This window comes from Rhinopithecus bieti, unplaced genomic scaffold (genome assembly GCF_001698545.2).
Source record: "Rhinopithecus bieti isolate Rb0 unplaced genomic scaffold, ASM169854v2 scaffold_13261, whole genome shotgun sequence".
NCBI classification, from domain to species: Eukaryota; Metazoa; Chordata; class Mammalia; order Primates; family Cercopithecidae; genus Rhinopithecus; species Rhinopithecus bieti.
Window position 1 is genome coordinate 28,144 of NW_016807494.1, and position 14,442 is coordinate 42,585.

Below are 14,442 nucleotides of genomic sequence, written 5' to 3' on the forward strand. Positions count from 1 at the left end.
AATTCATTTAACAAATGTCATTGAGCTCCAATCCTTTTCTCCAGGAATTTATGGGTTTGGAGGAATGGGACCGCTAAGCAAACATGGGTGAATCCCAGGAACTACAAAGTTAAAAGGCAGTATACTAAGATGACAGAGTGGTACACAGAGGCCCGCCCAGGCTAAGGAGTTGAACTTGCTTAGTGCACTGGAGCAATGGAAAAGTCGGGTTTTACCTAAAGAGGGGGGTATGTTTCTATTTGTGTCTTCGAACAAAAATATGGGAAATGGATTGGTGGGGAACAAGATGAGAGCCTAGAAACCAGTCAGGAAGAAGCTTATTTGGGGCATGCAAAGGACAGAAGAGAGATGCCTGCACTGGTAGCTGGAGAGGTGCAGAAGGTGGGCTCTGGAGCCCCAGGGCCTGGATGGGAAGAATCCAGATGGGCTGCTAGTTGTATAATCTCAGGCACGTTAGTTTCCTAACCGAATTCTCTGTGCCTCAGTTTCTTATCTGTAAAATGCAAGTAACAGGGTTGTTTTGAGGGCTAAATGATTTGATAGATGTAAGGACCTTATAATAGCTGCGAACACCCATCAGTTAGCCACTACCACCACCATCACCACAGCATAGGCAGTATTAGCGAGAGGTGGCAGCATGCACTCCACCTTTCAAGACGTGGAAAATGAAGGATTAGGTGAGTCACTGGGTGTGAGGAGAAGGAAGTCTCATTGCTGATGCCAGCTTTGTGCCTTGGGTAACTGGGTGCTGCTATGCTAAGGTAGGAGGGAGAGCAGGGAGGGTGAAAGTTCAGTTTTACAAAGTAATCCTTCAGAGCTAGCTTAACCTCTCCTTTGCCTTCTAAACACACTCTGATCTGCTCTCTAAGAAGATTAAAACACTGGTCCTTGTCAGCACCTGGGGGGCGGGCTGCAGCAGCTTGCACTTCACTATCAATTTGGAGAGGAGATCAAGAAAAGGTCAGCCCTTTAAGAATGAAAGAATAGAAATTTAAAAAAACATGAGAGGCCAGGCGCGGTGGCTCACGCCTGTAATCCCAGCACTTTGGGAGGCCGAGACGGGCGGATCACGAGGTCAGGAGATTGAGACCATTCCTGGCTAACACGGTGAAACCCCGTCTACTAAAAACACAAAAAATTAGCCGGGCGTGGTGGCAGGCGCCTATAGTCCCAGCTACACGGGAGGCTGAGAGAGGAGAATGGCGTGAACTCCGGAGGGGGAGCTTGCAGTGAGCCGAGATTGCACCACTGCACTCCAGCCTGGGCGACAGAGCGAGACTCCGTCTAAAAAAAAAAAAAAAACATGAGACGTTATGAGTGGGAGAAGCAAATGCCTTGTGTGAATATCATGATGGTCAAGGTGTCATTAGACCAAGGCAAACCTGGTTTTATTCTGAGGCAGTTTTCATGTACACGCAACGACACAACTACTATTTAAATCAATGTTTTTAGACCCTTCCCCGATAATCTGCCTTTTAAACAAAAACTCTAAGTGACTCTTCTCATAAATCCAAAGCCTGAAGCTGTATCCCAGCCCCAGATCTAGCACTTAGCTGTGTGATCGAAGCCAAGGTACACCTAACTCTTCAATAAGGTTCGTTATTGAATATTTATGACAGGTGTTACAATGATTGGCTTACTTGATTCTCCCAACAACCTGGTAATTTGTCCAAAGACAATGGCAAGCAAGTACTAGAAGCAGGAATCTAGCCCACTTTTCGGTGCCTCAGTGACTCCCTCTGTGATGGGAGGATTACACGTATGTTTTTGTCCATTTGTGCTGCTATAACAAAACATCTGAGACTGGGTAATTTATAGAGAAGATTTTTTTTTTTTTTTGAGACAGAGTTTTGCTCTTGTCACCCATGCTGGAGTACAACGGTGTGATCTCGGCTCACTGCAACCTCTGCCTCCTGGGTTTAAACAATTCTCCTGCCTCTGCCTCCAGAGTAGCTGGGATTACAGGTGCCTGCCACCACTCCTGGCTAATTTTTGTATTCTTAGTAGAGAGACAGGGTTTCACCAGGTTGGCCAGGCTGGTCTTGAACTCCTGACCTCAAGTGATCTGCCTGCCTCAGCCTCCCACAGAGCTGGGATTATAGGCACGAGCCAGCGTGCCCAGCCGACAACAATAATTTATCACCGTTTCAAATGCTGGGAAGTCCAAGATCAAAGTGCCAACGTTGGTGTCTGGTGAGGGCAGCTCTCTGTTTCCAAGATGGTGCCTCATTGCTCCATCCTCTGGAGGGGATGCATGCTGTGTCCTCACATGGTAGAAGGGACAGAAAGGCAAGAGAACACTTCCATCAACCTTGAGCCCTTTCATAAGGGTACTAACCCCATTCACGAGAGCAGAACCCTCATGACTTAATCACCTCCCAGAGGCCACACCACTTAATACTGTTGCATTGGGGATTATGTTACAATTGAATTTTGGAGGGAAAACCATCATTCAAACCATAGCAATATGCGACACAGGTATTAAATTTCCTGCAATCACTTACTCCCATTTAAAATGACGTGACTGTGTGTGTTGTTTGCTTTTTTAAAAAAACAAACCGTGGGCCAGGCGCGGTGGCTCAAGCCTGTAATCCCAGCACTTTGGGAGGCCGAGACAGGTGGATCATGAGGTCAGGAGATCGAGACCATCCTGGCTAACCTGGTGAAACCCCGTCTCTACTAAAAAATACAAAAAACTAGCCGAGCATGGTGGCGGTCACCTGTAGTCCCAGCTACTCGGGAAGCTGAGGCAGGAGAATGGCGTGAACCCGGGAGGCGGAGCTTGCAGTGAGCTGAGATCTGGCCACTGCACTCCAGCCTGGGCGACAGAGTGAGACTCCATCTCAAAAAAAAAAAAAAACATGGTATGGATAAGGTCATCAAGTCATGAAAACCTAAATAAAATACACCATAAGAAACATCTCATGTACCTCATAAATACATCCACCTACTATGTACCGATAAAATTCTAAAAAATTTTAAAATACCGTAAGAAAAATAAACATGGCCACATTTTAGAAATATCCGGTTTGACCATTTCTAGTCCTGTGGTCTATTTATCAATTATTGGGTTGGATTATTTTTGTGAAAACAGTTGTAATGACTGAAGATAAAACGTGTGTGTCGGGGGCCTGGTGCAGTGGCTCACACCTGTAATCCCACCACTTTGGGAGACTGAGGCAGGTGGATCACCTGAGCACCTAAGATCAGGGGTTTGAGACCAGTCTAACCAACATGGTGAAACCCCGTCTCTACTAAAAATACAAAATTAGCCAGTCGTAGTGGCTTGTGACTGTGATCCAAGCTACTTGGAAGGCTGAGGCAGGAGAATTGCTTGAACCCAGGCAGTGGAGATTGCAGTGAGCTGAGATCACACCACTGCACTCCAGCCTGGGTGAAAGAGTGAGACTCCGTCTCAAAAAAAAAAAAAAAAAAAAAAAAGTGTGTGTGTGTATAATATGTGTGTGAATGTTTTTATAAATACTATTCATAAACTTGGGAATTTGAGTTAGTAATGAAAAAACAAAGACAATTCAGCTTGCCTTGCTTGAGTATCTCAGCCAACAACGAGGTAAAAAGGCTCTCCAGCCTATACATATATATATTTTTAAGTTATGTTGCTGGTGGGACTCCATACTCAGCACTTCCTCTTCCAGCATCCAAGTATCCCAGGAGTAATGATGGCCCCAGGATCTAGGCTCAAATTGCAGTTCACCTACTTCCCTTGTGTGTATTCTTGAACAAATTACTCTCAGTAGTAGTTTTTAGCTTTCTTCTCCCTTTCTTGAAGGGTTATTAGGAAGATTAAATGATATATTATAAATTAAGTGCCTATCAAGATCTCCAGTGACTGTTGGTATCTTTCCTTAATGAGAACCCCTCTTTTACAACATAAGTATTCTCAAAAATGTGCCCAATGGCCCTCCTGGTAATTCCCTTCAGAATCCTCTCCCTGAACATGTTCAGAGCAGTGGAAACAGGCATGAGGAGTGAGAGCAGAAGACATGGGTTCTAAGCTTTGCTTTACCTCTTGTGAGCACCATGATCTTGGACAAGTCATTGAACATTTCTGCCTTTGTCTTTCCCATTTGGGGAGTGAATATAACTACACTGCCCTACCTAGATCACAATGTGAGAATGCATGTCCATAAAATTGAGATAATAAAAGATAAAATTCTCTACATGTGCTAGATATTATGGATAACATCCAAGTTTAGTGGAGTTTAGTATGTTACACTACTCTAATGAAAACTATAACAAAACTTTTTTAAAAACCATATACAATACAAATGTGAAACTGATAATGAACCAAAGACCTAAATGTAAAAGCTAAACTATAAAAATTCCTAAAAGAAAACATAGGTGTAAATCTTCATGACCTTAGATTAAGCAACAGTTTCTCAGCTATGACACAAAAGCACAATCAACCAAAGAAAGTATAAATTGGACCTCATCAAAATTAAAAATTTGTGTGCTTCAAAGGACAGTATCAAGAAAGCAAAAAGACATTCTCTCAGAATGGGAGAAAATATTTGCAAATTTTATATCTGATAAAGCACTTGTATCCAAAACATTTAAACACATTTAAAACTCTTATAAGTTGATAAATAAAAAGACAAATAACCCTATTCAAAAATGTGCGAAGGATCTGAATAGACATTTCTCCACAGTAGATAAGTCAATAAGCACACAAAAGGCTGTTCAAGATCATTATTATTGGGGAGCTACAAATCAAAACCACAATGAGATACCAATTCACACCCACTGGGATAGCTATGATAAAAAAGACAGATAATAACAAGTGTTGGCAAGGATATGAAGAAATCAGAACACTGTGTACTGCTATTGGGAATGTAAAATGGTGCAGCTGCTATGGAAAACAATATGGTGGTTCTTCAAAGATTTACACATAAAAGTACTATACTATTATGATCCAGCAATTCTACTCTGAATATAAATACCCAAAATAATTAAAAGCAAGGACTCAAATATTTGTACACCCATGTTCTTAGCAGTATTATTTCACAATAGCCAAGAGTTGGAAGCAACTTAAGTATTTATTGATGGATGAATGTAAAAAGAAAATGTGGTATATAAATACAATGGAAAATTATTTAGTCTAAAAAAGGAAGAAAATTCTGTCATATATGAGAGGTCTTAAGAAAGTTCATGGAAAATGCATATTATGAAAAAACTGGCCATGCATGGTGGCTCATGTCTGTAATCCCAGCACTTTGGGAGGCCGAGGCAAGCAGATCACCTGAGGTCGGGAGTTCGAGACCAGCCTGGCCAAAATGGCAAAATCCCGTCTCTACTAAAACTACAAAAATTAGCTGGGCATGGTGGCAGGTGCCTGTAATCCCAGCTCTTCAGGAGGCTGAGGCAGGAAAATTGCTTGAACCCGAGTGGTGAAGGTTGCAGCGAGCCGAGATCGCATCACTGCACTCCAGCCTGGGCAACAGAGCGAGATTCCGTCTCAAAAAAAAGAAAAGAAAAAAAGGAAAAAACTATGCATGGATTTCAAAAATTTTTTGCACAAAAATAAACTTGTACTTACTTATTATAACATGTCTGAATGGGATGTAGTCTGAAACATCAATTTGAACAGAGTCCCTTTCAGAGCAACATAAATTCTGCTAAAATTGAAGCAAGAACAAACATCAGTGGTGAAGCTTGATGGTGGACAAATGGAAGCTTTAGAGTGAGGCTTGGGTGGAAGAATAATGAAATTGATGCTCTTAAAGCAAACTAAATATGGCCTGAGAAGAAGTCCATACTTCTATATTTGAGTCCTTGTGGACTAACTATAACCTACTGTAATAGGCAGACAAGATTAAAAACTTGGGAGTATGTGCCTGTAACAATCGCTGAGTCTTGGCCAATCCTAGCAGCCACACTTCAACCACTCATAGACGGCTGAGTGTTCAAACTGTGTTCAAATAAGGCAAACGTCAACTTGTAACCAATCCAGCTGTTTCTGTACCTCACTTCCGATTTCTGTATGTCACTTTACTTTTTTTGCCTACAAATTTGTTCTGACCGTGAGGCACCCCTGGAGTCTCTCTGAATCTGCTGTAATTCTAGGGGCTGCCCAATTTGCAAATTGTCCATTGCTCAATTAAACTCCTTTAATTAGGCTGAAGTTTTCTTTTAACAATGCTTTGCAAAAGTTTTGAGGATGATGCACCAAAGAATTCAGCAGTTTACAAATAGATAACTCATTTTAAGAGAGGACAAGACAATATTGAAGATGAAACCTGAAGCAACAGAGCATCCACATCAATTTTCAAGGAAAAAATTAACCTTATTTGTGCCCTAACTGAGGAAGACCAATTATTAACAGCAGAAACAATAGCCAACACCATAGATACCTCAATTGGCTCGGTTTACACAATTCTAACAGAAAAATTAAAGTTGAGCAAACTTTTAATTTGATGGATGCCAAAACAGTTGCATTCAGATCAGTTGCAGACAAGAGCAGAGAGCAGAGCATATTTTTTTCCTTCCATATCAGACAGGTAATGTGCCGATGTTGTAACAAGGTTCAAGGGTGGGACATCTCACAAATGAGTGTGAACACGCAGTCATCATGCTCAGCAGCTACAAAAGGATTGAGCAAAGCTTTCAATGGAAATTTTAAACAAGTGGGGTCAGGATCCTGAAGCACTTCCTTAAAAAATCATAACAGGAGATGAGGCGTGGCTTTACCAATATGATCCTGAAGACAAGGCACAATCAAAACAATGGCAACCAAGAGGTGGTCCAGTCACAGAAAAAGCGGACCAGTCAAGAGCAAAGGTCATGGCAATAGTTTTTTGGGATGCTTGAGGCATTTTACTTTTTAACTCTCTAGAGGGCCAAAGAATGATAACATCTGCTTATTATGGGAGTGTTTTGAGAAAGTTAGTCCAAGCTGTAGCAGAAGATGCCTGGGAAATCTTCACTAGGGAGTCCTTCTCTGCCACAACAATGCTCCTGTTCATTCCTCTCATCAAAATGGGTAACTGTGCAAGCAAGACTTTCAACAGGCTGGACGCAGCGGCTCATGCCTGTAATCCAGCACTTTGGGAGGCCAAGGTAGGTGAATTGCTTGAGCCCAGGAATTAGAGACCAGGCTGGGCAACATGGTGAAACCCCATTTCTATAAAAAATAACAAAAATTAGCCAGGCGTGGTGGCGCATGCCTGTAGTCCCAGTTGCTCAGAAGGCTGAGGTGGGAGAATTGCTTGAGCCCAGGGGGTAGAGATTGTCGTGAGCCGTGATTGTGCCACTGCACTCCAGCCTGGACTACAGAGTGAGGCCCTGCCTCAAAAAACAAACAAACAAACAAATAAATAAATAGAGTTTCAAAAGGAAATCATTAGGCATCCACCTTACAGTCCTGATTTGCCTCCTTCTGCCTTCTTTTCATTTCCTAATCTTTTAAAAAACCATAAAAGTACACCTATTTTTCTTCAGTTAATATTGTAAAAGAGACTGCACTGACATGGTTACATTCCCAGGACCCTCAGTTCTTTAGGGATGGACTAAATGGCTGGTATCATTACTTACAAAAGTGTCCTGAACTTGGTGAAGTCTATGTTGAGAAATACAGTTTATATTTTTTATTTTAACTTTTTTGACAATTATTTAAGGTCTTTATTGACAAGTGCTTGCAGTTCATTGACTATTTTGAAAAAACACCAAGTTGTACACTTTTATTACAAACTTAAAATGAAGTTCTTGTCTCATCTTGACCAGATATGAAACAATTTAAAATCCTTAGAGACATATTGAGAAAACCATACTTTTTTTTTTTTTTAAGAAAGCCACATTTGTTATTACCAAAAAGAGTTGTCTCTAGGAAAAAAGTGATTTAAAAAACCCATGTTGCATAGATAATGCAGATAGTTCTAGTAACTGGTTAGCAGCAAAAAGCAAACAATGTCTTCAGCTCCAATCTTTTGTTCATTTCTTATTGTTGCAGTTTCCCATTCATTTCTTCTTGTTGTATGACTAAAGGGGATGATGGTAGAGATGGTAAGCTGGTATTTACTCAGCCCTACCCTGCTCAGCCTTGGACATGGGCAAATTTTCAGCTGCTTTTGTCTCTTTGCCATATTGTGGTTTAGGGTTTTCTGGGTCTCCATCTGGGCACCGACATTGCTGCTGACCTGGGGTCTAATCTCCTTGATTTTTTTTTTAAATCCTCTTCATCACCATCCTCTCTAGGCTTGGCTAGGAGAGCCCCAGAGGAATTGTGGCCTATAGCCACATACATATCTTGCCTCATTGGTCTACCTGATGCTCCTGCACCTTGGCTGTCAACACCCCCCATCTCTGCTCCCTGCGCTGGAGGGCTGGAACACTGTGGTCCACGTCCATAGGGTCTCTTCAGGTAGTAGGGCAGGAACCTTCTCCAGGAACCTTCTCCTGAGGAAGGGCCGGTCTTGTTGGGCCTGGCCTTTGGGAGCACTCTCCCATCCTTCCTTCTTTTCCCCACGCTCAGTGTTCTGGTAATTCCACTCGTAATTGTGTGGAGGACCCCCAGGATGTGGATAGCTTCTATAATGGTTACGGCCTGCTCCACATTTACTGCCTTGCAGTGGAACTCCATCAGGGCTGTGACATCTGCTGCCTCCGCACCCTTTTCTCCTTCAGCGTCAGACTCCACAGTCTCTCTAGCTCCTACACTGCCAAGGTACTTCCTGGGGTTCTTTTTAAATGGCAGATGCGTTTCTTACATTGAATCATTTTCCTTTTCCCAAAATCTTTGCTATGACCTTCTTGTCCCTACCCAGAGGACCATGGATGTGAGGCCGCCGAGGCCAGTACTCCCTGGGCAGCCAAGGCTGGTGGTAGAGGTGTGGCTACTTTCAGGGCTTTCTGGGGTATGCTCTCAGCTCCTGATCAAACTTGATTTTTTTATTTTTATTTTTTGAGACAGGGTCTCACTCTGTTGCTTAAGCTGAAGTGCAGTGGTACAATCGTAGCTTACTGCAGCCTCAACCTCCCTGGCTCAAGGAATCCTTTCACTTCAGCCTCCCGAATAGCTGGGAATACAGATGCGTACCACCACCCACCTAATTATTTATATTTTGAGACAGAGTCTTGCTGTGACGCCCAGGCTGGAGAGCAATGGCGCAATTTCGGCTCACTGCAACCTCCGCTTCCCGGGTTCGAGCGATTCTCCTGCCTCAGCCTCCTGAGTAGCTGGAATTACAGGCACATGCCACCACGCCCAGCTAATTTTTGTATTTTTAGTAGAGACCGGGTTTCACCATGTTGGTCAGGCTGGTCTCAAACTCCTGGGCTCAAGTGAACCTCCTACCTTGGCCTCCCAAAGCGCAGGGATTACAGGTGTAAGTCACTGCACCCAGCCTTTAAAAAAAAAAAAATCACTTAATTCGATTTTTCCACTAACTTCTTGAAGTCCTCTTGTACTACAGCATAGATCAATCTTGAAGACTTTATGCTCAGCCAAATAAGCCAGTGAAATAACACATAAGGATAAATACTGTAGGATTCCACTTATGTGAGGAACCTGGAGTTCTCAAATTCATAGAGAAAAAGCAGAATGGTGCTTGCCAGGGGTTGAGGGGGAGAGGAGTGAGGAGTTAATTGTTTAATGGGTACAGAGTTTCAGTTTTGGATGATAAAAAAGTTCTGGAGGTGGATGGTGGTGATGGTTTCACAACAATGTGTATGTACTTAGTGCCACTAACTATACACTTTAAAATGGCAAAAATTGTAAATATTATGTGCATTTTACCATAAGAAAAAAATTCATATTACACAAACATTACAAGTATGATTCCAATTACTAAATATATTTGCATAGATAAAGCTCAGAACAAAAGATATCCAATGTTTATGGTGGTTATCTCTGTATGATAGGGCTATGGGTGCTTTTAATTTTTTCTGAATCTGTATTTATAACAGAGAAATTATAAGTAGTTAATTATATAAAATTATGAGCAGTAAAATGTTTTTTATCACTTTTGCCAGTAATGCAAGCCCGAAATATTTTGTATTATCTTTTTTTTTTGAGACAGAGTTTCTCTCTTGTCACCAGGCTGTATTGCAATGGCACGATCTTGGTCACTGCAACCTCTGCCTCCCAGGTTCAAGCAATTCTGCCTCAGCCTCCCGAGTAGCTGGGATTACAGGCACCTGCCACCACAATGGCTAATTTCTATATTTTTGGTAGAGACAGGGTTTTGCCATGTTGGCCAGGCTGGTCTCCAATTCCTGACCTCAGGTGATCTGCCCAACTTGGCCTCCCAAAGTGCTGGGATCACAGGCGTGAGCCACCATGCCTGGCCTTGTATTACTTTTGTAATAAAAGCAGGCATTGAAAAATGTGGTAAAAGAGGGGAACAATAGACACTTGAGGGTGGAGAGTGGGAGGAGGGAGCAGATCAGAAAAATAACTGTTGGCTAATAGGCTTAGTACCTGGGTGATGAAATAATCTGTACGACAAACCCCCATGACATGAGTTTACCTATATAACAACCTGCACATGTGCCCCTGAACCTAAAATAAACGTTAAACAGAAAGAAAAAAGTGGTATGTCATAAAATGAAGTATTATTCAGCCATAAAAAGGAATGAAGTACTGGTAAATGTTACATGAATGAACTTTGAAAACATCATATGCTAAGTGAAAGAAGCCAGCCATAGAAAATCACATTTTGTGTGATTCCACTCATGTGAAATGTCCAGGACAGGCAAATCCATGGAAAGAAAGGGCAGATTAGGGATTGCTTAGGGCTGATGGGAATAGGGTCAGGGGTGGGGGATGGGGAGTGACTACTAATGAGTACAGGGTTTCTCTCTTCTTCTGTCTTTCTTTTTTAGAAACAAGGTCTTGCTTGCTGTTGCCCAGACTGAAGTATAGTGGCCTTATCATAGCTCACTGCAGCCTAGAACTCTTGGGGCTCAAGCAATTCTCCTGCCTCAGCCTCTGGAGTGGCTGGGACTACAGTGTGTGCCACCAAGCCTGGCTAAAATTTTTTTTTTTTTTTTTTTTTTTTTTTTTTTTGCAGAGACAGGGATCTCATCATGTTGCTTATGCTGGTCTTAAACTCCTGGTGAGAGGTGAAGCCAGCTGGGCTTCTGGGTCGGGTGGGCACTTGGAGAGCTTTTCTGTCCAGCTAGAGGATTGTAAATGCACCAATTAGCACTCTGTGTCTAGCTAGAGGATTGTAAATGCACCAATCAACATTCTGTAAAAATTGACCAATCAGCACTCTGTAAAATGGACCAATCAGCACTCTGTAAAATAGACCAATAAACAGGACATGGGCGGGGCCAAATAAGGAAATAGAAGCTGGCCACCCAAGCCAACAGCAGCACCCTGCTGTGGTTCCTTTCTGATTTGCACTTTAGCTCTTCACAATAACCCTTGCAGCTGCTTATTCTTTGGGTTCACACCACCTTTAAGAGCTGTAACACTCGCCACGGAGGTCCATGGCTTCGTTCTTGAAGTCAGCGAGACCACAAACCCACCAGAAGGAAGAAACTTTGGACACATCTGAAGGAACAAACTCCTAGACACAACGTCTTTAAGAGCTCTTAACACTCACCACGAAGGTCCACAGCTTCATTTTTGAAAGTCAGTGAGACCAAAAACCCACCAGAAGGAACCGATTCCAGACATGCTGGCCTCAAAGGATCCTCCTGCCTCAGCCTCCCAAAGTGCTAGAGCCACCGTGTCCAGTCCACTGTACAGGGTTTCATTTTGGGTTGATGAAAATATCCTGAAATTGACCAGGTGTGGTGGCTCACGCCTGTGATCCCAGCACTCTCGGAGGCTGAGGAGGGTAGATCACCAGGGGAGAGGAGTTCAAGACCAGCCTGACCAATACGGTGAAACCCTGTCTCTCTTAAAAACACAAAAATTAACCAGGGGTGGTGGTGGGCAGCTGTAATCCCAGGTACTCGGGAGGCTGAGGCTGGAGAATCACTTGAACCCGGGAGGTGGAAGTTCAGTGAGTCGAGATCATGCCACTGCATTCCAGCCTGGGCGACAGAGCAAGACTCCGTTTCAAAAAAAAAAAAGAAAAAAAAAATGTCCTGAAATCAACCATGGTGATTGCACAACTCTGTGCCTACAGTAGTCCCCACTTCTCCAGAGTTTCTCTTGCCACGGTTTCAGTTACCCCTGAACCACTGAGGTCCGAAAAGAGATGAGTACAGTGTAAGATATTTAGAGTTACAATATACATTAACTTTTATTACAGTATACATTTGTTACAGTATATTGCTGTGATTGTTCCACTCTGTTTTATTATTTTTTTTGAGACAGGGTCTCTGTCATCCAGGCTGGAGTGCAGGGGTGCAGTCATGGCTTACTGTAGCCTGGACTGCCCCAGGCTCGGATGATATTCCTACCTCAGCCTCCACAGTAGCTGGGACCACAGGCATGCATCACCACACCCGGCAATTTTTGTATATTTTATAGAGATGGGGTTTTGCCATGTTGCCCAGGCTGGTCTTGAACTCCTGGGCTCAAGCAATTCGCCTGCCTTGGCCTCCCAAAGTGCTGGGATTACATGCGTGAGCCACTGTGCCCAGCCTGTTCTATGTTATTATTAGTTATTGTTAATCTCTTACTCAGCTAATTTACAAATTAAACTTTATCATAGGTATGTATGTATAGAAGAAACAGTATATATAGGATTCAGTACTATCGTCAGTTTCAGGCATCCAATGGGGGTCTTGGAATGTATCCTCCAGGGTTAAGTGTGAACTATATACAATAGTATATACTAAAAACTATTGAATTGTATATTTTAAATAGGTGAATTGTGGTATGTGAAGTATAACTCAATAAAGGTGTTACAAGGAAAATCTTGTTTTCAGACTTTAGGTTTTATCCTAATCTAAAATCTTTAGTAGTCATTTTGTATTAGACCCATTCCTAGGTACTTAATGAAGATGTGAAGTCAAAGAGAGACTCTGCTGGGCAATTTTATTTATTTTTTGAGATGAGATCTCACTGTGTTGCTCAGGCTGGACAGCAGTGGCACAATCACAGCTCCTGCAACTTCAGCCTCACAGACTCAAGCCACATCCTCCCACCTCAGACTCCCAAATAACTGCGACTACAGGGGCACGCTACTACGGGGGCACACTGCTATTTTTTGTAGAGACAGGGTGTTGCCATGTTGTCCAGGCTGGTCTAGAACTCCTGAGCTCAAGCAATCTGCCTTCAGTCTCCCCAAGTGATGGGATTACGGGCACTTGGCCTGTTCAGAATTTCTTTCTTTCTTTCTTTCTTTTTTTTTTTTTTTGTGAGACGGAGTCTGGCTCTGTTGCTTAGGCTGGAGTGCAGTGGTGTGATCTCGGCTCACTGCAAGCTCCGCCTCCCAGGTTCACGCCATTCTCCTGCCTCAGCCTCCAGAGTAGCTGGGACTACAGGCGCCCGCCACCACGCCCGGCTAATTTTTTGTATTTTAGTAGAGACAGGGTCTCACCGTGTTAGCCAGGATGGTCTCGATCTCCTGACCTCGTGATCCACCCACCTTGGCCTCCCAAAGTGCTGGGATTACAGGCATGAGCCACCGCGCCCCGGCCCTGAATTTTCTTAAATGAATTAGCTATAAGCTAGAGGAGTCCACCAGCCCAGGCTACCCAAGGAGGAATACCTTGTCATCAGAACTGCCCAAACCAGAAAGATTGGATGACTCAACACAGTGCAGATTTGTGAATTCTAACCCAGAAAGATTAGCCCTTCAGGACACATATGTGTCCAAGGAGACATTAAGAGTTCAATAGCCTGGGCAACATAGTCAAACTCTGTCTCCACAAAAATTACCTGGGCAAGGTGGTGTGCGCCTGTAGTCCCAGCTACTAAGGAGGCTGAGGTATGAGGATCAGTTGGGCTGGGGAGGTTGAAGCTGTAGTGAGCTATGATTGCACCACTGCGGTCCAGCCTGGGAAACAGAGCAAGACCCTGTCTCCAAAAAAAAAAAAAAAAGGTTTATAGTCATCAATTCTGCTTTCTCTTCATAACCCCTAGTATTCTAGGCAATTTAATAGGCTACTATTATCCAGTAGTTGGCCAGCAAATGCTTATTAAGCACCTACTATGTGGTAGGAACTAAGGTTGCAAAATTCAGTGTGACATAGTGCCTTACTTTTACAGAGCTTTCAGGCCAATAGAAGATACAGACACATGCCATAAGCAATTGCAATAGTTTGACAAGAGCTACCCTAGAGCTGAGGTCAAGATACTATAGGAGTATAGTAGAGTGTGGGGTGTAGGGTAGGAAAAGAAATATTTTTTCCTTGATAATCACTGGGTTTGTGGCTGAAGCCCCTATAACAAAAGATAAACAAAAAAAGTATACACATTTATTTATTTAAGTTTCATGTGACATGGAAGACTTAGGGCTGGGCACAGTGGCTCACGCCTGTAATCCCAGCACTTTGGGAGGCTGAGGCGGGCTGATCACC

At 43.0% G+C, this 14,442-nt stretch overlaps 1 pseudogene; it reads right to left on the bottom strand.

The window, feature by feature from the left end:
• Positions 1-8,107: 8,107 nt before the first annotated feature.
• Positions 8,108-13,639, bottom strand: LOC108535919 (nuclease-sensitive element-binding protein 1 pseudogene; annotated as a pseudogene).
• Between the last annotated feature and the right edge of the window lie 803 nt (positions 13,640-14,442).